At 49.3% G+C, this 24,308-nt stretch overlaps 1 pseudogene; it reads left to right on the forward strand.

Moving 5' to 3' along the window:
* The first annotated feature begins 932 nt into the window (after positions 1 to 932).
* LOC136499860 (uncharacterized) lies at positions 933 to 20,016 on the forward strand (annotated as a pseudogene).
* Positions 20,017 to 24,308: the final 4,292 nt, after the last annotated feature.

Genomic DNA, 24,308 nt, shown 5'->3' on the forward strand with positions numbered 1-24,308 from the left:
ATATAAAAAAAAGAATAAATAAATATCATGTGTACACATAATAGATGATAGATGTTCAAATATATATATAAATATATATACCTCGCTAGTATTTTCTTGCACAATATTTTCTTGGTTATCCTCAAGAGCCAGGTATTGACTCCCATCATCTACATCCTGCTGGTCACCATCGGCAAATTGAGTGCCGGTGTTGATAATATCCATCATTTCTTCATCCATGTTGTCTCTCGGGGCAGCCATCTAACTTTTACTCCACTAGATATATCTACAAAAAAATAAAAATTGTATCTATAAAATGGACTCCTGCAGGACGTGCCACCTCGAGGATAGTAACATTTGTAGATGACATTTGTAGATCTAAAGTTATCAAATATCCATCAAATTCTAGCTCAAAAACATGTTTAAATAAGTAACCATCCGTACTAGTTGACCTTGCTTACGTGATCATCTCGGCGAGCATTTCTCCACCGGACGGCACCGTACTTGGCCACGAAAGAGCTCTGTTTCTATGAGGAAGGGAACACGGTCTTCCACAACCGTTGCCGCTCTCCCTTGTAGAATCAAAGCTCCTCCTTGACGTCCATTACTGCTCGGCAGAGAACATGCTAGCCGAGATGAACACGGTCCGCAAGTTCAACTAGTTCATCAATCCATGTTTCTGCATGGCCTAAAATCTTAGGACATCAATCCATCTTTAGTATGGATTATTTGAACCCACCTCTTACTAATAGGTGGTTGGATAATTGGCTTATGTATGAGCTATTAGGACCTATTAGTATCTCTTCACCAACTTCTCTACTCTGGTAGAAGACCTCCAACCAGAGCCCCCAAATCCTTTTAATAGACACTGACAATTGAGGTCCACCTATCATCCCTACCAACTTATCTATGCAGGAGAGCATTGCGGCCGCTTGCGGGAAAGAAATAGCGTCATGGGGAAGAGGTCTTCGCAGCCCGTAGCGTCGCGGGAAGAGTGTGTCGTGGCCACGGAGAAGCAGGGCGTCGCGGCTGCTTGCAAGGAAGAAGTAGCGCCACGGGGAAGCGCTCGTCACGGCCGTGGGGAAGAAGTAGCGCCATAGGGAAAAGGGCGTCCCAGCCGCGTGGGGAAGGAGTGTGTCGCGGCCATCGTGCCCGCCGACCAGCCCGTTGCTCTGTTGTGTCAGATCGGTGGAGGAGATCTGGACGCACGATGAGAGAGGGCACGGCAAGATCCGCGTCGGGGCGGGCCACTGTATCTGGGGCAAAGGAGGTGGTGTTGCGATAGGAGGTGTTCGGTGGCCTCTTCCTCACTGGATCTGGGCGAGGCTCGGTGGAAACGTCAGGGATTGAAGGGCGTGGAGAGGGAAGAGAGCGGGCGTGGGATCTAGAACAATGGTGAACTACCAGATGGGGGCTAGGGTGGATGCCTACAGGATTGAGGGCTGAGGGGGCTGGTTCGCGGTGAAACATGCCCTAACGATTTTGTGCTTGCTATGTTACTGACATACTCTAAGTTTGAAGGCTCTCGATTTCTATCTTCTACACTCAACCTGTTTGAATACCAAGAGCACACTGAACCGGGCATATTGCAAATTGGAACTTTCATTCGACGGGCCCGAGCGCCAAGTCTCAAAAATCGTTGATCTGCGCCATGCGCGGCAAGACACGAGGGCACGGTGCGGGCGTGCAGCAAGGTGAAGGCATGAACCAAACACGCCCAAAGTCCTCCAGAGCTGTACTCCATGGCCACCCCGTTCCCCTGCTCCCTCGCCGTCGGTCGGAGCACACACATACATAAATAAAATCTACAAATAAGCACACATTCATACACACACTGTTGCTGATGAGGACGACGAGGGTGGAGGACGACGAGGATGGCCGAAGGTGATCTCTCGACGACGAGGATGCGACAGGGACGACGACGAGCGCTCTGAGAAAGGGGATGACGACGAGTGCTCCGGTGAAGGGGACGACGAGCGCACTTCGAGGCGTGCGAGCGCGTGGAACCGGGGAGAGGCGCAAGCCGGGCCGCTGGCGGAGATGGCGCGTGGAGGCGGCTGGAGGCTATGGGGAGCGGCGGCGGCGCGGTGGCTCTCGGGCAAAGAATGAAGACGATGGATGGGAGAAGAAGACAAGGCGATATATATTAGGCCGATCTTTAGTCCCGGGTGAAGCCACGGCCCAGGACTAAAGGACCTTTAGTCCCGGGTGATGGTAAGAACCGGGACTAAAGCTCTGACCTTTTAGTCCCGGGTGCATCCATGACCTAGGAATAAGGTATTTTTTTGGCGGGTATTTTTTTGGCAGGCCGCGAAAACGTAGCCCACCTTTAGTCCCAGGTGGTTGATCGACCCGGGAGTAAAGGTGGGCTACAGTTGTGTTTCTGCCGGTTCCAGAAGTTTTTCCTTTTTTATATATTTCTTTTATATAAATATGCAGACAGTTATTAATTGCCTAATAAATAAAATATCATCCCAAAAATTATAATAAATATTCCTAGACTTGGTTTTGCATTATTATACACAACAAAAAATTGTAACCTATACTCTTTTGTTTTACTATATAAATATTTAACATAGTGTGAATAATAATTACAATTTGCACCATGCAAAAATATACTACTTGATTAAAATCATTAAAACTATTACTTTTCGACAGGAAATAAGTTTTCACATCTTATTAACGTTGATTATTTGGTTTTTCATCACACATTCTCCACAGGAAATCCACCGTCAAGCAGAAAATTCATTTAAACTGTAGAAAATACGAAAACACGACAAAAAAATCTGAAGTCACAATTATTACATAATAGGTCTAATACATCACTATATATATCAAGCGGGCACAGTAGTGAACTTCTTCTTAACGTATATACCTTGGTTATGATCGAGCCGTAACCATGGAGTGTCCTCATCATTTAGCTGGATGCTTGGGTCTTTCTTCACTGTGAAGGGTGGAATTCGGTCATTCTTTTCATAATCTTCTGATATGTCTGACTTGTCTTCAATTCCGACGATGTTTCTTTTCCCTGAAAGAACTATGTGGCGCTTTGGCTCAATGATTGGATCGTTGTTGTTTTTCCCTCTCTTCGATTTTGTAGACATGTCCTTGACATAGAACACCTGATTCACATCCTTGGCAAGGACGAACGGTTCGTCTTTGTACCCAATATTGTTGAGGTCCACGGTTGTCATTCCATACTGGTTGTCGACTACTACCCCGCCTCCAGCCGCATTTACCCATTGGCACTTGAACAGAGGTACCTTAAAAGTAGGTGCATAGTTTAGTTCCCATATCTCCTCTATGCGGCCATAATATGTTTGCTTATTTTCATTAGGGTCGGTGGCATCTATGCGGACACCACTATTTTGGTTGGTGCTCCTTTTATCTTGGGCTACTGTGTAAAATGTATTCCCATTTATCTTGTGAACATATTTCTTTAGGACTCCCATGAACCTCTCAAAGGGGAACATGTTGTGCAGGAACACAGGACCGAGAATGCTAATCTCCTTGACCAGGTGAACTAGGAGGTGTGTCATGATATTAAAGAAGCAATGAGGGAACACCAACTCAAAGCTGACAAGACATTAAACCACATCATTCTGTAGTTTAGCTAGATCCATTGGATCGATTGCCTTCTGAGAAATTGCATTGAGGAATGAACATAGCTTCACGGTGGCTAGACGTACATTTGGAGGTAGAATTCCTCTTAATGCAACTGGAAGCAAATGCGTCATGAGCACGTGGCAGTCATGGGACTTTAAGTTTAGAAATTTCTTCCCTGGCACATTTATTATACCCTTTATATTCGAGGAGAATCCAGATGGTACCTTGATGCTTGCTGGGCATTCAAACATGCTTTCCTTCTCTTCTAGTGAGATCAAAGGTCGTTTCTCTACTAGTGAGAGCAATTCTAGTTAGAAAAAATGATAGTGGAAAATGCATCCCTCTATACAGATAAACATATGCTACTGATGATCTTCCAATCTAAGTTATTTATGTCAAATACAACAATTCCAGTTAGCAAAAATTATAGTGGAAAATGCATCCCATCCCTCTATGCATATAACTGATATTTCCACCAATCCACAGCAGTATAGTACTCCAAGTTAGTTTGTGATCAAAACTACTGCACAACTTTTGAGTCATTCACCATTACTTTGCTAATTAAGTAATCAGGCACAGATTTAAACAGGAATAGTTGCAGTGTCCAAAAAATACTAGATAATAGAGATCCTAAATTTGATCAATTAAAATACAATGAGGACAAGCAAATTGAAATAAAGAAGCAACATGTCAACGTCTCCGAGTGAGGCAGGGAAAACTATCATCAGCTTCATCTAAGTACCCTCCGGAGAAAATGTTTTCAGTTTGCTTGTGGGAGTCATTATCACTACAGTTTTGCTATCACCACCCCTCCTCTGTTCAGTAGCACAAATGCACACCTGGGTAAAGGAAGCCCCCCCTTTGGAGATCTTTTAAACAATAAACTTATGACCAATCATCTCCAAACAATAAAAAAAAAGCATATATGCATATGCTAGTGATGAGCTTCATCTAAACCAGTTAGCACAAATTCCAGCTGATCTTTACCCAAAAAAAAAATGCAGCGCTATAATCGACTGTAGTACTGCAGTAGCACCCTCTCTTTCAGAAGGATTCAGACAGAGGCACTCACCCCGTCTATAATCTACTCTATCTACAATTTACTGCATGCTATGCACGGACGTTCAGATTCCTCACCCAGCCATCTCAAATCTCCAATTAGAAGATTAACCAATCAAGATGTATGAACAAACGCATATCTCTCCATGTCCAGTCAGGGTGAGCCCTCGATGGCGGGATCTCCAGGGCGATGCCGAGACGTCCTCTTGTACTGCTGACCTAAAGCAGCAGCGCCGGCGGCGAGCTTGGCAGTTAGGGTTGCGGTACCATCTCCGGATCCAAGCCCGCGCTGCCGCCGCCACCTACGGCTTCCTGCGAGGTTCCACCGTAGTCTCGTGTCCCAAGCCACGTGTTCGCCGCCACCCGCAGCCTCCGTCGCCGGCTCGTGGCCGGAGTCCGCACAGCCACCACCGCCGCCCGTGGTCTCTGGCCAGATCCACGCGGCCTAGTCTCCCGGATCGGCGTAGACGCTGCCAGCGCCCGCGGCCTACCTAGTCCGTGCGGCCACCGCCTCCTAGGCCTGGCTGTCCGACGCGGCTCCCTCGATCTACGCCGCTGCAGCTAACGGACAGAGGAGCATGGAGGCCGGCGGCACTGGTGTTAGAGGGAGAGAGAGTGTGTGCGGAAGGAGGCCGGGGGCGGCAAGTGCGGGTGCCAAACCCTAGCCAGTGTGCACCCTCTGTCTTATATTCGTGCAAGTACACTGTAGCACATCTCGGGAGGGCAGAAAGGCTGGCGTGGCCCAGGCCCAGGTTAGCTGCTCGTAAGTTTTCCGTCGCTGACATTTTTAGGGACGGCTGGTGATTCAGCCGCCCCTACAAATAGACACAGCAGGGACGGCTAGTGATACTAGCCGCTCCTACAAATCGACGCATTTGTAGGGGCGGCTCGTATTACCAGCCGCCCCTACTGTGTCATTTGTAGGGGTGGCTGGTCTCGTGGGTCCCGAGCATGTCCACTGTAGGGGTGGCTCCATTATCAGACGCTTCAACAAAAAAATTGTTCCATTGCTACAAACGTTTTTTTTTTAGTAGTAGTGCAGCATGCGATGACAGTGGACGTGCAGCCGCTGCAGGGTCAGGATCTTGATGACGGACACAGCGTCCTTCCGGACCTACTAGGAACCTTGTCACTGTACGACCATTATTCCATGGATGATGGAGACTACAGTGTTGACGCTCTCTTCAAGAGCGCCGAGGACGCCGGCAACAATGACAGCAGCGCCGTGGCAGAGCACGCCGTGTTCCCTGTTGAGGAATGCCTAACCTTCGTGCCGTTCGTTTCGCGGCCAACTGGATTGCTCCAAGTGCCGATCGGTCAGGGAGGTGCTCCATGAAAGCGGTAATAAGACCACGCTATATATCTGATATAAATTATATACATAACTTTGCGCTAATTGGGTGCGTACATGCATACATTATATACTCGCTACTAGAGTTTAGTAGTTTACACATATTTCATGATTGTACATTTGTTGTGCACGTCGCGGACCCTGCTGGAACATTCCAACACGCGATCATTGATCGCGCGTATATCGATGCCAGTGGCCAAACCATACTGAACGAGCTCATGTATGTTGAGTAAGTGACTGATTCTTAAGCAAATTACTACTCATCCGAAAAGCATGTAGAGAATGTGTGTGCATATATCACAGCAACACATGTTGCAGATTTCATCTTGTAATCTTGTCAAGTATTGTATCGGCATGTAGTTGCATTGGTAGATGTTTCCATTCAGTTGTAAACATGTTTTGTAACGCGTAGAATCGCGGCTAAGGTGGAGACTGCCCACCTTGGGCCATGACCGCGACTTAGGCCCAGCTCCCGCCATGGTGCGTGCGCCGTGCATGTCACACGGGTGTCCGAAAATAACGGCGCACCGTGTAGCTGCGCGTCATGGCGGGGGAAGCGGATCGGGGCCGGTTAAAGACTTAACAATGCATCGAACACAAGCTGCGCCAGGTGCAGTGAATATCGCCATCTCTCTCGTGTGCTCTCACTTCGTCTCTCTCTCGCGTTCGTGGTTAGGGTTCTAGTCGCCGCGGTCACCACATGCCGGTGCCGCGCCGTCGCCGAGTCTCCTCGCCGGAGTTCAGTTCCAACATTTTGGTATCGAAGCCGGTTGATGTTCTACGGTGGGTCCATGAGCCCACCTAGAGAACCGCCGCGGAAGAAATTCGTGATTCCAAGAAGATCGCCGGACAAGAACACTACCGGACAGAGCATCTTTGCTGAGGGCATGTCCCTTTGCCGAGGGCAAATAATCAGGCACTCGGCAAAGAGTCTTTGCCGAGGGCCTGACTCTCGCCAAAGAACAGCCCTCGGCAAAGACTCTTTGCCGAGGGCCAGACCCTCGGCAAAGACAAGCACACGGCAACAATAATTATTTGCCGAGGGCTAAACCCTAGGCAAAGGGCCGGCCCTCGGCAACACCGCCTGACACGATGTCTGTCTTCTACCGTCAATCTTTGTCGAGGGCATCACCGTTAGGCCCTCGGCAAAGACTTTTTAACCGTTTTGGCAATTTTTTTTAAAAAATCCTTTGCCGAGCGCCCTGTGACCTGGCGCTCGGCAAAGACAGTCTTTGCCGAGTGTCAAGGTTGGCACTCGGCAAATTAAAATAAAATTTGTTTTTTTTCTCCACATTTTTTCCTGGGCCTTGCTACAGTAATTGAAACTCCATTTCAAAATTTGGGACAATTTTGAGTTTTTTTACTATATTTCCTTAATTATTTTTGTTTCGTTGAATTTTTTCGACTATTTCAAATTTGAACTGCATGTACATGAAATAATGGAATTTGGTCATTCAAAAAATGGTATTCATGATGTTTGGCGTATGTTGAGGCCATATCTAGGAACTCGCATGAAATTACGAGCATCTTGTTGTCGTAACATGGCGATGTACTTGCGGTAAAAGTGTATTTAAATTATATAAAATCCAAACAAAGTCCAAAAATCACGAAATTTGTCGAGGTGTCTTGTTATCACATGTTCCTCGACAACCTCGATAACAAGACAAGATGCATGTTACGACAACAAGATGCCCGTTGTGGGCCTTTAAGTTTTGTGATTTTCGGACTTCGTTTGGATTTTATATAATTTAAATACACTTTTACCGCAAGTACATCGCCATGTTACGACAACAAGATGCTCGTAATTTCATGCGAGTTCCTGGATACGGCCTCAACATACGCCAAACATCATGAATACCATTTTTTGAATGACCAAATTCTATTATTTCATGTACATGCAGTTCAAATTTGAAATAGTCGAAAAAATTCAACGAAACAAAAATAATTAAGAAAATATAGTAAAAAACTCAAAATTGTCCCAAATTTTGAAATGGAGTTTCAATTACTGTAGCAAGGCCCAGGAAAAAATAGGGAGAAAAAAAACAATTTTTTTTTTAATTTGCCGAGTGCCAACCTTGACACTCGGCAAAGACTGTCTTTGCCGAGCGCCAGGTCACAGGGCGCTCGGCAAAGGATTTTTAAAAAAAATTGTAAAAAACTTTGCCGAGTGCCGCTGGGCCCGGCACTCGGCAAAGCTTCTAACCTAAAGGCCCACAACGGGCCGGCCCAACCGACCCCCTCCTCTCTCCCACCCGCGCCCCCGCGTCCCTGCCGCACCGCCGCCGCCCCCGCCGTCGTCCCCCTCCGGCCGGCGAGCTCCTGCCGGGCCCGCCCCGGCACCCCCGTCCAGCCCCGGCGGCCCCGCGCCCGGGCCCCGAGCTCGCCGGCGCCCGGCCGGCGCTCTCGCCCGGCCCCGGCGGCCCAGCGGCCCCGCGCCCGCGCCCCGTGCCCGCGCCCCTGCGGCTGGCCAGCAGAGGGAGAAGGTGAGGAGCAAGAGGAAGAAAGAGAAGGGGAGGAGGAAGAAAGAGAAGGGGGAGGAGGAAGAGGAAGAAAGAGAAAGGGGAGGAGGAAGAAGAGGAAGGTGCCGACCCGACCGCCCATCGATCCTCGCTTCGTTTCGACCGCCCGTTGATCCTCGCGCTGCTGCGGTCATCCCCGCCGTCGTCGTCGGCCCTCGCTCTTGTCGTTCTTGCCGCTAAGGTAAGCCCTACCCTTGTAGGGTTAGTAGTAGTAGTAGTTAGTAGTTAGTAGTAGTTAGTTGTAGTGTTAGTAGTAGTAGTTAGTAGTGTTAGTTGTAGGGTTAGTAGTAGTAGTGGTTAGTAAATAGTAGTAGTTAGTAAGTAGTAGTGGTTAGTAGTATTAGTTAGTAGTGTTAGTTGTAGGGTTAGTAGTAGTAGTAGTTAGTAAATAGTAGTAGTTAGTAAGTAGTAGTGGTTAGTAGTAGTAGTTGTTAATAGTTAAGTAGTTCTTAGTATTAGTACTGTTAGTAGTTAAGTAGTTGTTAGTAGTAGTTTTAGTAGTAGTTGTAGGGTTAGTAGTAATTGTTGTTGTACTACTTCAATACTTTCATCTGAATGGAAAGAGAACTAAAATACATGGCTCCTCTTGATATATTGGTGGTTGTTGGCCTTCGTGCCCATGTTTGGTATATATGTGGTTGTTGGCCTTTGTGCCATGTTTTTTGTAGGTTTTGGGAACCTCCCCGTGCAAGGGAGGTGCTGCCGAAATTTTGAGTCGACACTAACCATTTTTGCCCTTTTTTGCAGGAGGACCTATGGGAGGGACTCGGTGATCCCGATCGTCTTCGTCGGTGCTGTGGGTCTTCCTGCACCGCGTCGACTCGCCACTGCACCGACTCTCCACCGCCCCGCTACCCTGACCTCACCGGCACCCTAGGTATAACCCCTCTATCCGTATGTGGTCTTTGGTCGCGTAACCTAGTTAGGTGTCTCCCATCCGAAAGAGATACAGTTGGAGGTATACAGATCTTTGTATATCTGCGACCGTATCTGTTTCGGATTGTCCATGTTTTTTGGACAGCCCGTGGATGCGTAGATAAGTTAGTTTCCATGGTCCGCTCCGGTCCAAGATGGTGTTTCGGCATCACCCCTGTTGTTCTCCGGATACACACTCTCCCTTGCAGGACGTGCATCGGGAGAACAGCGGGGAAGTGCTGCTAAAATTATGTCTCGGATAGGGAGCGGAGCATGGAAACTAACCTCATCTACGCATCCGCGGGTGGGATTAGGACCTATCCTCACCTATTAGAGAGTAGGAGCACCGCGTAGATGCAATTGATGGTTACATTACTATGTTCTGTATATGTGGAAGGATGGAAGACCGTCAGTGGATGTACACGGGCCGGAGAAGCAGGAGTGACTTTGACATTGAGTGGGTGAATGGGACAGATGCTTTCTTGGAACATGCATGGAGCTCGGGTGTAGCTAAAGGACATTCTAAACTTTGGTGTCCCTGTAGCAAATGTGACAACAACAGAAGGGTAGACAAGGTGACCATGGGTAAACATCTTGTGTACAATGGTTATACGACTGGCTACCACCGGTGGATCCACCGTGGTGAAGCAGATCGTATAAGAGCGGAGGTGGTGAGACCACGCCTCAAGGCTTTTGATGATGATGCCGGAGTAGCAGACATGCTAGATGACACTCACCAAGCTCACTTCGCAGAAGGACGTGAGAAGGAGGAGATGGAGGAAGCCGCTAAGGCCTTCTACGAAATGTTGGACTCAGCACAGACACCCCTTCATGAGAGTACAACGGTTTCTCAGCTGGATGCCATTGGACGTGTTATGGGGTTGAAGGCCGAGTTAAATCTGAGTCGCGAAGGCTTTGATAAGATGTTGGCCGTGTTTGGCAGCACGCTACCGGAGAAGCACATTCTGCCGAAGAACTTGCACGAGTCACAGAAACTACTTCGTATGCTTAAGATGCCATATGACAAGATACATGTTTGTCCGAAGGGGTGCGTCTTATTTTGGAAAGATCACAAGGATGCAAAGTATTGTCCGAAGTGTAAATCCTCAAGGTACCTGGAGGTAGACTCTGGAGATGTCCAGAAGAGGCAGCTTACGATCCCCGCGAAAGTCCTACGGCACCTTCCGTTTGTGCCGAGGATCCAATGGCTTTTCATGACCGAGGAATCCGTGAAACAGATGACATGGCATAAAGAAGGTGAACGGTACAAGCCATGGACGATGGTGCATCCGTCCGATGCCGAAGCATGGACGTACTTTAATGACAAACATCCTACAAAAGCTGCTGAGGCTCGTAATGTACGTGTCGCACTGGCAACAAATGGGTTCAATCCTTATGGACAGTTGTCTGCCCCATACACATGTTGGCCCGTGTTTGTTATCCCCCTGAATCTCCCCCCCCGACATCTCCTTTCAACGGCATAACGTCTTCTTGTCGTTGATAATTCCTGGACACCCGGGGAGTAATATGGGTGTGTACATGGAGCCTATGATTGATGAATTGATCGATGCTTGGGAGAAGGGGGTATGGACATACGACCGAGCTACCAAATCATCCTTCAAGATGCATGTTTGGTACCACTACTCCCTGCATGACTTCCTGGCGTATGGGATATTCACCGCCTGGTGTGTCCACAGGAAATTCCCGTGCCCAATATGCAAGGAAGCTGTGAGGTTCATTTGGTTGAAGAAGGGTGGCAAGTATTCGTCGTTCGATAGGCATCGTCAATTCCTCCCTTCTAACCATCCATTCAAACAAGACATCAAGAACTTTACGAAAGGTGTTGCAGTGATAGACCCTAAACCGTGCATGAAGAGTGGTGCTGAGGTGCGTGCTCAGATAGATGCTCTCGTGCCCAATGAAGGAGGTGGCTTTGTGGGATATGGTGAGGAACATATGTGGACTCATAAGTCTGGCTTGACGAGGCTCCCCTATTTCGATGACCTTCTTCTACCACATAACATTGATGTAATGCACACCGAAAAGAATATCGCCGAGGCACTTTGGGGAACTCTCATGAACACTGACAAGTCTAAGGACAACGTTAAGGCTAGAGTGGACCTAGCGACGTTGTGTGATAGACCGAAGCAAGAGATGCGGCCTCCTAGTGGCCGAAACAAACAATGGAAAAGACCTAAGGTCGATTTCGTCTTGGAACCCGATCAAAGGAGGGAAGTACTAAAATGGATCAAGACGTTAATGTTCCCAGATGGATATGCAGCGAATCTGAGCAGGGGAGTGAACTTAGGCACTTTACGAGTGAACGGGATGAAGAGTCATGACTACCACATATGGATTGAGCGGCTTCTTTCGGCGATGGTCCGAGGCTATGTCCCTGACCATGTCTGGCAAGTGCTGGCAGAGTTGAGCTTTTTCTTCCGTCAGCTTTGTGCCAAGGAGATATCTCGGACCATCGCTCAGGACTTGGAAAAAGCGGCACCTGTGTTGCTCTGTAAGCTGGAGAAGATCTTTCCACCCGGCTTCTTCTTGCCCATGTAGCATCTGATTATGCACCTCCCGTCTGAGGCACGTTTGGGGGGGGGGCTGTGCAAGCCCGGTGGTGCTATCTAATCGAGAGATGTCTAAAGACTCTTCGCAAGAAATGTACAAATAAAGCCAGAATTGAGGCTTCCATTGCAGAGGCAAGTCTAAGGGAGGAGGTGGCAAACTTCACAACACTATACTACAAGCCGAAACTTCCTAGCAATCATAATCCACTCCCTTGTTACAATGTTGGCGAAAATGAATGGACCCACAGCCTGTTCCAAGGCCAACTCGGCAGCGCAAGTGGATCGACCAATAAGATATTGGGAAATGAAGAGTGGCGAAGTGTCATGCTATATGTGTTGACCAACCTTCCCGAGGTGCAGCCGTTCGTCGAGTAAGTTCTCAACGAACTTGTTTCAATACGCCGTGAATATTCTTCATGCAACCCCACTGATTCTCGTTCGGACAGGGAATTTGTTCGTGAGTCCTGGCATCAATCAAGGGATCCTACCTTGCAGGAACATGACACCCTTCTTTCTCGGGGTGCGGGTGCGGGGAGGCCTGATTTCATTTCTTGGTTCAAACAAAAGGTAATGTCCAATTTAGCTCCCACATTCCATATTCCAAGTTTCTCGTTCGTTCGATTAATAATACGACCTATCATGCTTGAGCTTGCAGGCCTAGACTGACTCGTCCATGAGTGAGGAGTTGAGACAGGTTGTAGGCGGCTATGACGTTAGGGTGCAGTCATTTACCGGTTATGACTGTGAACGGATATTGCTTCCACACAACAAGATATGAGCAGACTCGGCCCAAACAGAAAACCACAAATAGCGGAGTTTGCACGCCCGACACTGATGGCCTCGACTATCATGGTAGAGTTGAGGAAATATATGAACTCTCATTTCATGGTCACAAACATAAACCTGTCGTGTTCAAATGCCACTGGTTTAATCCTCGAGAAACGAGACGGACCCCTCATCTTGGGCTAGTCGAGATTCGAGAAGATTCTGTCTATCCAGGAAAAGATGTCTACATTATGGCTCAACAGGCCGTGCAGGTGTATTATACGCGATATGTCAACCAAGACAAAGCGGATCTTAAGGGTTGGGCTATTGTGCACTAGGTGTCTCCACACGGTAAACTACCAGCCCCAAACGATGAAGATTACAACTTCAACGCAAACACATATGATGGACAGTTCTTTCAAGAAGATGGGCTACCAGGCACGTTTGAGATAGTCTTACCCGAAGCGATCGAAATGGAAGTAGACAACGAAACGGAGGATGACGAGGTTGATGGAGATGTGGTGCAAAATGCCAAGGACATAGAAATGCTTGACCAATTAAGGCTAGGCAATGACAACGAAGACAACATAGAACCTTCAGATAGTGTTGCCCATTTGGACAATTTTGACAGTGATGATGACACCTATGATCCTAATCATGAAGATTATTCCTAATACATGTAATACTACGTTTGTTTTAGTTTGTGTTTTCTTTATTTATTTTGAATCTATTTCTAATATATATACTAATAAGTCTTGTTCATTCTTTGTGATTACAGGTGATGGCGAGCAGCCGTCCACGACGTGAGACGGCCTCCCTTTACGGGAGACCACGCCCTCCCATTTCAGACGAGGGGTCGGGGTTAGGGGTAGCGTCCACAGGAGGTCAGAGGAGAAGGACCAGGGTCAGCAGGAGGCAGCAGACTCATTCCCCGCCACCTTCAGACGAGGTGATGGAGGAGGAGCACATGACGGCCACGCCCGAGGATGAGGTCGAGGACGAGGACGTCCGACAGACCTAGGATGAGGCAGCCGAGGCGAGGCCACCGAGGATGAGGCCGCCGAGGGCGAGGCTGCTGAGGGCGACAGTTTCGCTACCCCGACTGTCTACCAGCGAGGTCCCACGAGCCTCCCTCAGCCTCCGCTTCCTCACAACCGGGCACTGAATCGCCCTATGGCGAAGTGGTAAGTAACTATAGATGTTATCACAACTACTTCATATGGTAATGATGGAAATCAAAAGAGGAACTGATAAATTTTCTTAATCACTTATGCAGGGCCTGGTTGGTTTTGTCGGGTACTTCTGCACGCTCCCCCGCGAGCATCCTTGGTGTTTTGTGCAGGAAATGGTACCCCGACATTGTGAACATGTTCGAGGACGTGCGGGAGCCGGCCTACACGTGGGATAGGTCCCAGTTGGCCCTTGACGACATGTACCGCAACAAGCAGGAGCGGGTACTGGCGAAGTTTTGGGTAAGTCTCTCTCGCACAACATTTTCATTGGGCAAGTCTTTTATTGAAATAATGAATGGATACATCGGTTTTGTATGCAGATGTATTTCAAGCCGGAAGAAGGACTTGAGGCCTGGGCGGATCAGGCGGCTGCTGCCGCCTGTAGGAAGTACATCACCAACATGCACCACGAGGCGCGCGTGCAGGCCCACAGAGACTACTATGCCTTGGTGTTGAAGCAGTCCATCAGCAAGCCTGATGCAAGATAGGTGGAGCTGTCCCGGGCCCAGTACCTTGAGGTAGACGAAAAACATTAATAATGATTCGTTTTGAGATTAAGTCAGTTTAATTTTATCTTTTTCTATGTCAAATAATCGATGACTTGTAGGTGGTTCCCTGGTGGTGCCGATCCCACTCCTTGTGCTGGGAGATGATCATGGACAGGTGGTTGTCCAACGACTTTGCTGAGAACCACGCGAGGCAGCGGGACCAGCGTCTGCTGAGGCGAGGTGCTACTCACCATCAAGGCAGCCGCAGCCTCCTGGCCTACAAACAAGCATATGTAAGTGATTTCTTTTATCTTATTTGACGCTGAGTTCTGCCTTATTTCTCACCATCTTGCCGTCTTACTCGCAGGTGGCTACACACCCGGGCGTGTAGGTCTCGGAGTTCTCTGCGTGGGCTATGTCCCACATGGGTAGGGCATCTTCCTCTGTCTCCTTCGACCCGTCTGCCCCGCGCGAGGTGTACTCCGACCCGACCGTGCACACTAAGGTCCAAGAGTACACCTCAAAGGTGAGGGAGGTCCATGGGGAAGATTACGATGTGCGCACTGAGCCCATTGATGTAGAGACCATCATGAGGCTAGGAGGAGGCAAGAAGCATGGGCGGCTGTGGATTGCAGACGGCGCCATCGACTCCACCACTGTTCCCTCTCTCGACGTGCTCCGAGCACGGAGCACGAGCTCTAGCCAGCCCATACGCCCACGGCCTAGTCCGTCACTGCAGCGGGTCGACGCTCTCGAGGTACGTCCTGTTTTACTCATTGCACGTTCATCATTGCACACCTAAGTTACATTTGCATTACTGAAACATTGAAGTTTGTATTGCAGGCCGAGCTGCAGGCCTAGAAGCTCGTGGTCAAGGCTCAGAGCGCGCAACTGCAGGCCCAGAGGGAAGCGTTCATGGCCCAGGAGAGGAGGATGCAAGAAATGGAGGCCTTCATGCGGAGTGTCCAGCAAGGGAGTGTACCTTTGCCGTTGGCAGCACCTCCACCGCCTACTCCTACAGCCACTCCTGTAAGTATGAAAATTCACTCTTACTAGATGCTTCCTTGACATACAACCATGGTTGACATACAAACTTACTAGATGCTTGACATAGAAACTTACTAGATGCTTGACATAGAAACTTACTACATGCTTGCACTAGCTATGACATACACCAATGCTTCACATAGAAACTTACTAGATGAATCTCATACATGCAACCTCTTATCCTTTTTGCAGCTTTCGTCGGTGGGTTCGAATAACCCCGCTAATGCGTCACCAAATGAACCATCGTGTCATAGGCCGCTTTTTTGAGTAGTTGTGCTTCGTCATGTGCTTGGACTTGAGCTTCACTTGTGGTTGTGACTTGTGCTTTGACTTGATGGACTGTGTTTGTGAATTTATGACTTGTGGTTGTGATATTTGACTTGTGGTTGCGATATGTTGTTATTTGAGTTGTGGTTGTGATATAATGTGTGAAAATGGTTTCGTTGTGATATATATGTGATTATTGTGATGTTTGTGATATATATGTGACATGTGATATATATTTGAACTGTTTGTGTCAGTGGAATGCAAAAAACAAAAAAAAATTGCAGTTTCGGTTGATTTGCCGAGTGCAATGGTCATGACACTCGGCAAAGCTAGGAAACTTTGCCGAGTGCCAGGACATTGCACTCGGCAAAGATTTTTTTTTAAAAAAGCAAAAAATCTTTGCCGAGTGTCAAGCTGGGAGGCACTCGGCAAAGAGTTTTTTTAAAAAAATAAAAAATGTCTTTGCCGAGTGCCTTGCCGCCGTGGCACTCGGCAAAGAGTTTTTGAAAAAAAATAAAAAATGTCTTTGCCGAGTGGCCAAACTGTCGGCACTCGGCAAAGACGCCGTCAACGGAGCAGCGCCGTTGACGGCTACTTTTCTTTGCCGAGCGCCACCGTTGGCCCTCGGAAAATGCTTTGCCGAGTGCCCGACAACTGGCCCTCGGCAAAGAGCCTCTTTGCCGTTAAATTTTTTCCGAGGGCTCTTTGCCGAGGGCGGCGCTCGGCAAAGCCTTTGCCGAGGGCTTTTAGGCCTTTGCCGAGTGCCCTGGGCCCTCGGCAAAGATGCTCTGTCCGGTAGTGGAAGATGGGGGACGGCCAGACGAGCGGAGGATCAGGCGTCAAGGAGAGCTCGCTGCTGTGGCCGATGTTGATCCGCTCGAATTATTAAGAGTGGGCAATGTTGATGCAGTGTAATTACGAGGCTCTGGAGATTTGGGAGGTGATTGATCTAGGGGTAAACCCTAAGCGCTCCCAAGATCGCCAGGCGATGAGCGTGCTCTTGCGCTCAGTGCCAAAGGAGATGTGGCAAACCCTCGGAAGACGCAAGACCGTGAAGGAGGCGTGGGAAGTGGTGCGAATGATGCGCATAGGTGCAGATCGGGTGAAGGACGTCAATGCCCAGAAGCTCATGAAGGAGTTCGAGAACATCCAGTTCAAGGATGGGGAGACGATCGACGACTTCGGCATACGCATCACCAACCTCGTCGCCAACCTCAAGTCATACAGGGAAACGGTGGAGGACGCCCGGGTAGTCAAGAAGTTCCTGCACGTGGTGCCTCCTCGTTTCAATAGCGTGGTTGTTTTGGTCGAGATGATCCATGATCTCAAGAAGCTCACGGTGGAAGAACTGATCGAGCACCTGCGTGCGGCTGAGGAGGGCTTCGAAGACAAGGTCGAGCAAATCACCGACAAGGCGGGGCGATTGTTGTTGGCAGAAGAGGAGTGGCTGGAGAAGCACAAGCACCGCTTCCAAGCCGGTCCAAAGGAGAGCGGCGGTGGCAACTCTAGTGGCAAAAGTTTCAGGGCAGGCGGCTCTGGTACACGCCACTAGAAGGCTAAGGCGCCGGCACGCTCTAAAAGGGACAACTCAGCGCCGATGGGATTGACGTCCGAGGGGACCCCAAGGAGAAAGGGGCGTTGCCGGAACTGCAACATCTATGGACATTGGGCAGAGGATTGCAAACGCCCAAAGAAGGAGAAAAAGAAGGAGCCCAACCAGCCGGAGGCCAATGTGGCCATCGGCGGCGCGGAACACGGCGCACTCCTGCTGGCGGAGTGCGACGTTGACGCAGTGCATAGGTCGACCCAGACCGTGCACATGATTGAGAAGGTGATCCCAGTCGACGTTCCAGAGGGCATGTGGGTGTTGGACACTGGTGCCAGTAATCACATGACCGGCACCAGGTCAGCACTATCACAGCTCGACGAAGGGGTACGTGGAACGGTGCGATTTGGAGATGGCTCATGCATCGAGATCGAGGGCATTGGCTCCATGGTGATGAAAGACCGTATGAATGGTCACAAGGTATTGACTGATGTTTACTATATTCCAAAATTAAGAAGCAACATAGTAAGCCTTGGTCAGTTAGAAGAAAAGGGTTTTAAGGTGACTCTAGGGGATGGAAAGTTATGTGTGTTTGATCAAGTGGGCACACTGTTAATCTCTGCACCAGTGGGCAGCTAACGGACTCTTGTTCAACATCTCGGGCAAATAACGCCATGCACATATACAGCTAGAGATCGATATGCTGAAGGAAATACTTTCCGCACCTTCCTCTAATAGTAAGGACGTTTATTTATTAATTGGAACACAATTAGTCATCTAGGATTCTAGGTACACATGTTCATGAAACTCAATATCTAAAGATTCGTAGCGACACTACCGGAATCCTCAAATTTGCCGAGTATTTTTATGTTTGCCGAGTGTATTTTCTCGGGCACTCGGCAAACAAGCTCTTTGCCAAGTACTGAGATAAAAACACTCGGCAAAAAAAATACTCGGCAAAGAGGGGGTTTGCCGAGTGTCAAAAAAAAACAATCGGCAAAGATAAGGTTTGCTGAGTTAAAAAAACACTCGGCAAAGAAATAAAATCATTTTTTTTGGAAAAGAAGGAGAAGAAAAAAAATGAAAAAAAAACTTTGCCGAGTGCTCAGATCTAGAACACTCGGCAAAGAAATAAAATCTTTTTTCCGGAAAAGAAGAAAAAAATGAAAAAAAAACTTTGCTGAGTGCTCAGATCTGGAACACTCGGCAAAAAATAAATAATCTTTTTTCTAGACAAGAAGGAGAAGAAGAAAAAAAACTTTGCCGAGTACCCAATCTAGGGCACTCGGCAAACAAAAAAAATCCTGTCAAATACCCTCTCCTCCCCGGCGCCCGTCCCCTCCCGGACCGCCGCCGCCGGTGGCCGGCCCTCGCCGGCGCCCCTCCCTCTTCTTCCCCGGCGCCCCTCCTTCTTCCCCGGCGCTCCCTCCCCTTCTTCTTCCCCGGCCCTCCCTCTCCCGGCAGGATGCGACCCTCCCTCTGCCAGTGGCGGCCAGATCTTGCGGCGACTGGCGTGGTGCATGGTGGCAGCGGGGCATGGCGGTGGCTCCAGCATGGTGGCCATGGCCGGCGAGCTAGGGTCCAGCTAGATCCACGGTGGGGACGACCGGATCCACCTGTGGGCGGACCGCTACTGACCCTGGCGGGCGACCACGCACCGCGGCGAGACGACCTACGGCAGTGGCGGTCCTGGCCAACGAGCGTGCGCGGGCGAGGCGGCTGGCTTTGGCAGCTGGTGACGGCCGAGCGTTGGAGCGGCCGGTGGTGGTGGCCCGTGCGGCTGCCGAGCGTTGGAGGGGCCGGTGGTGGTGGCCGGCCAGTGGTGGCGGCCGGTGCTGGTTTTTTTTTATTTTCCTTAAAAAAATGTTTGTCGGGTGTCGGTTGCCGAGCGCAACACTCGGCAAAGAGGTTGCCGAGTGTTTTTTGGGCTTTGCCGAGTGCGGCTGGCACTCAGCAAAGCTCCCGTGTCCCGTAGTGCGACACTGACACATCGTTATTGCATTCACAGCTGAAGCAGTAGGCCTCCCTCAGTCAGGTCCTGAAGGTCCTCATCAAACAGTCACGCGGGCAGAAGAAAACACCAATAATGCTGATGACGCAGTGCTTATTAACGCTGCTAATTGGCCTGTGTTTTCTCCTGCAATACTTGAATCTTCAGAAGTTAGTGTTCAACATGGAATGTCGTCGTCCAGTGATGCCAGTGCTACAGGCTACGAAAGTCTGCTAGCAAAGCAGCGCCGAAGAATCTCCCAGTTGACCATGAAAGATATAGCCAACTTAATGCACATGAGCAAGACAGATGCCGCCAAGGAAATGAATATTTCAGTCACATCTCTCAAGCGGCTCTGCCGGAAGAACAACACTGACCGCTGGCCAGCTCGCAAGGTACACAATCGATCGAAACGATTGCATGTCACTCATATCTTTTTCGCAAACATGCCCGAGCACGTGTTTCAGTTATAACGTTGTTGCTCCAGATCAATTCACTAGACAGTCAGATCAAGAAGCTCGAGCAAGCTGCACTGAGAAATGTTGGGACGAGAGGCCTGCTGGCGATTAAGGAAAAGATGGAAATGCTGAAGTATGAGAAGGCACAGGTTTATACCTCCGTCTTGAAGGTTATCCAGGAGACCCAGAAGCATAACGACGGTGCTGGTGGCAGCAGTGGTTGATAACTAGTCGAAATTAATAACCGAAGAAAAACGGACGCTGAGTGTGAGTCTGTGAGTGGTTGAATAATTAAACTTTGTCAGCGCATTGCTACTATGTTTATCTCTGTCATGTTATGTCGATCGTCTGTAACAATTCGTGGTCAAAACACAGTCACTAATAATCGCATCTCAGCACTTCTTTTTGGCAGCATGTTTGGTAAAACTCTGCTATCTTGTATAATTCAGCATTGGACCTAGGGACATAGTGAGATGCAAGTAAAAGATGTTTTTGAAAAAACTAACTCAGCACCTAAGGTGAAGATGTACATGTTGGAACATATTTGAGTTAGTGCATTTGAAACGCTTGCGATGTTCCTGACTTAGTGTTGATTTTCAGCACTCACCAGATTGATCCGGTGCCCCCTTAGGAAGTCGCTGGACTATGAGGTGCACGGTCAGGACTTAACAGTCCCTAGGGTTAACCACAAGATTAGTCCAGTGGTTAACCACTAACTACACCAGACGATAAGTTAGCACTATTCACAGAGGGGTGTTTTCAACGGGGTGCACCGATTGATCCAGTGTGAAGCACTGGGTCAATCTGATGGCCAAAACTAAAGTTTTGGACCTCTCCGGTGAGTGTCGGATTAGTCCGGTGTGTGTGGCCTCTGTGCAGCACCGAACTATGTGTTAGAGTAGCCATTAGAGGACCTAACGTCTAGTTTGGCTATGATCGAGCACAGGACAGCCACCAGATTAGTCCGTTGAATTGTGGTGCCCTGAGGTACCACCAGACTATGTGCTAGTTTAAATTCTAGACTAGATTAAATTTGAGCCATCGTATTCAATGCAAAATTACGGTGGTGCTGGTCCGGTGGGTACTAGACCAGTCCGGTGCCTACGTACACAACCCACCAGCTTCTTTTCAATGGCTAGTTTTTTTTGGGGGACTTCTATATAAACGTGTTGGCCAGCCCTTGGTGAGCTCTCTTGGCATTCTAAACATTCTAACACTTGTGCAATCCTCCAAGAACACCTCCCATTCATCTCGTTGCTTGTGATTGATCCAAACAGAGATTGAGAGAGGGACATAGTGCATTTGCTTTGTTGATTTTGCATCTAGTGGCACTAATCCATCTATTGAGCCTTGGTTTCCTTATTACTCTTGGTGGTCGCTACCACTTAGCTCGGTGGTGTGGAGATCGTTGAGGGGCTGTTGGTGATTGTTGCTACCTCTGATCAAGTGATTATAATAGGCTCTTGTGCTTGTTCCCATGGGAGATTGTAAACAGCAACTCCAGTGGAATGCTCGTGGCTATTTGGAGTGCGTCTTGTGCTTGATTCTCGACACCCAAATTATTAAATGGTTAGTTAGCACTCACATCATCACTTGGAGACTCGCGACAACGTGGATGTAGGTTGTCGGCAACTAACCAAACCATGGCGATAAACTTGTGTACTTCTCTTGCCCTCGGTGGTTTGCTACTACTCATATTTGTATTTACGTTCATATGTTGTGCTTGTGTATGGTAGTTGCTTCAATAGCTCACTAGAGTAGTAGTGTTAGTTGTTTAGTTATGTAGCTAGTTTTATTTGCTTAGCTAATTTGTTCTCGTTTGGTTTTTCATCAAGAGAAAAAGATATAGTTCTTTTTTTGTATTGCTTAAACTTTCAACCTGCTGCTCATGGAATTTGTATTAATTCCCTAATCTGCAACTTGTGGCATGGAAACTCTTTCATGTATTCAGTAGGAGAACGACTGTGAAGTATGTGTTTTCTCCAAGCTGACAAATAATGCTTATTGTCTGGTACCGTTTGGAGGGTCAGAGAAATCCTACAAGTTAGCGTTATGTATTTCTTTTGACTTGACATTTGAGTTATTGGGCTCCAAGTAGATAAAATGCTAAATGGTAATGCTACACGTCCTAACGTCTGATGCGAGCACAAATCGTCGGACACTCCCGTAGGCCCACCACCCACGCCCACGCGTCCCCCCAAATAAAAACTTCCCTGCCACCCCATGCATCTATCCTCTTCCTACCCACACCACTCATCCTTTTCACGCCCTCTGTCTTCCTCCGTGGTGGCCCTCTCTCTCCATGGCGGCGCTCGCAAATGCCTCATCGGCGGTGGTGCTTGCCCCTCCCAGCTCCCTCCCCGCGCTGCCTCATCGCCATCTATGGCGGCGCTCGCAGCTGCCACCCGCACGCTACGCGGCCTCGTCGTCACCTGCGGCCGTCCCTCCTCAAAGCGAGCTCGCCGGTGTCAGAGACGCGGCCCTCCCTGCTCAGCGCAGCCCTTGCCCCTGTTTAGTCACCTCCACGCTTGCACGCCATCCTATCACCGCTCTTCCTCTACTGCTTCGCCGCTGCCGTCACCCAGGCCCCTCACCCACCGCTGCCATCCTAGGCGACCTAACTCTTCTGCTCAAGATGTATGTGAACGGTAAAGTCTAGATGTTTCATGTATTTATTTCATTTGTTTCAATTTCAATTGTTCGTGTCTCTTGTTGCGGATTTTGTTCACTCTTCTGGGATTTCTATTCTGATTTTTGCTTGCTCCTCTCTATAGGATTTGTGATGTTTCAATGTTTGATTTTGCATGTTGCAATGGTTAATTTTGAGATGTTAAGGTGGGAATTGGTGTTAGCATGGGGGGTATCCTTCTTCATCGACAACTGACTTCGTGAAGGCATTGCTTTCATGTTGCAGCTTAATGAGGGTTGTAGTAGCCTTTGTTCTCATGTTGCAACAAATAATAGTTCTTGCATTAGAATTTTTTTGTTGTTGCATGAGTCGGATGTTTCAATAGTTGAATTCCAAAGTCTCCCTCTTACAGGAAAAAAGGGATTCCGATCGGATGTTACATGAACCATCTCCGTTTGTTCCAACAGGAATTCGTTTTTCTTATAATCTCATGGGATCAGATGATGTCATTCTTATCTTATATTTCTCGTTGATGCAAACAATAAATTTTGATGTTGCATCTCGCACTGCTCTGTGTTGCAAAGTCACTTTTTGGTGGAATCACTTGTGACACGCGGATCCTCCAAGCCACTATGGAGCCCACCGTTGAGCGCACAGGCCCCCACCGTCATTGAACCATCCACTGTCCACTGGATCCTTTGCCGCGCTCTCCGACTTTGCGCATCTTGAGCATGGGCACGAGTCACAAGACGAGTCCCTTTGCCTCCGCGCCACAGGAAACGTGTGCCGCCAACGGCCAATCTCATCGGCTAAGGCACTGGCATCGATGGGAGGAGAAGCAGCAGAGGAGAGGATAATGTTGCATTTGCGAAATGATAGTAGGGGAGAGGATAAGACTGTGCTGGATCCATAGAAAGGGAAGCGGCGTGAAGATAAGCATGGTGCAGGATTTTTTATTTACATATTAACGTTTCGGTAGGAATTTGCACTCACTACCGGATACAGGAGATTTGCCGAGTGCCAGGGGCACTCGGCGAAGTCCCAAAAACACTTGGCAAAGGGTTTGCCGAGTGTTACACTCGGCCAATGACACTCGGCAAACTTGTTAATGGCAAACGCTAGTTTGCCAAGTGTTTTCTGTCGGGCACTCGGCAAAGAAGTTGCCGAGTGCCAAAAAAACACTCGGCAAACTTTTTTTCAAAAAATAAAATAAAAATGGCACGCCCGCACCACCAGCACCGCCACCACCATCCACGTCGCTGCCACCACGCTGGGGAGAAGGGAGGGCCCCACCACACCGCACCACCACCATCCACGCCGCCGCCACCACGCCGGGGAAGAAGGGAGGGCCCCACCACGCCGCACCACCACCACGCCGCACCACCACCACGCCCAGGCCACCGCAACAGCCACGCTCGCCACCACCACCACGCCCGTCGCCGCTGGATCTAGAGAGGGAGGGCCGGGAGGGGGGGGGTCGCCGCCGGATCTAGGAGAGGGAGGGCCGGGACAGGGAGGAGGGGAGGGCGGGGCCGCACCGAAGAGTGAGGAGGAGGGGGGCGCCGGATCTGGGAGATTGAGGAGAGGGGGGGCGCGCCGGATCCGGGGGAGGGAGGAGGGTGGGGCCGCGCCGGATCCGGGGGAGGGAGGAGGAGGGTGGCGCGCCAGAGAGGGAGGGGGGGCGCCGGAGAGGGAGGAGGGGAGGGAGGGGAGTGGGGTGCGGGATCCGGGGAAGAGAGAGGGAGAGGAGGGGGAGGGGCGGGCGGATGGTGGGGGTAGAAGGGAGGAGAGGGGGCGGGCCCACTCCCCAGTCCCCAGCCCGCCAGTGCCACCGGCCGCCACCCAGCCACGAGGCAGCGCCGCCACCCTGGCCATCGATGGCACCCA

The sequence above is a fragment of the Miscanthus floridulus genome, chromosome 13 (assembly GCF_019320115.1).
Source record: "Miscanthus floridulus cultivar M001 chromosome 13, ASM1932011v1, whole genome shotgun sequence".
NCBI classification, from domain to species: domain Eukaryota; kingdom Viridiplantae; phylum Streptophyta; class Magnoliopsida; order Poales; family Poaceae; genus Miscanthus; species Miscanthus floridulus.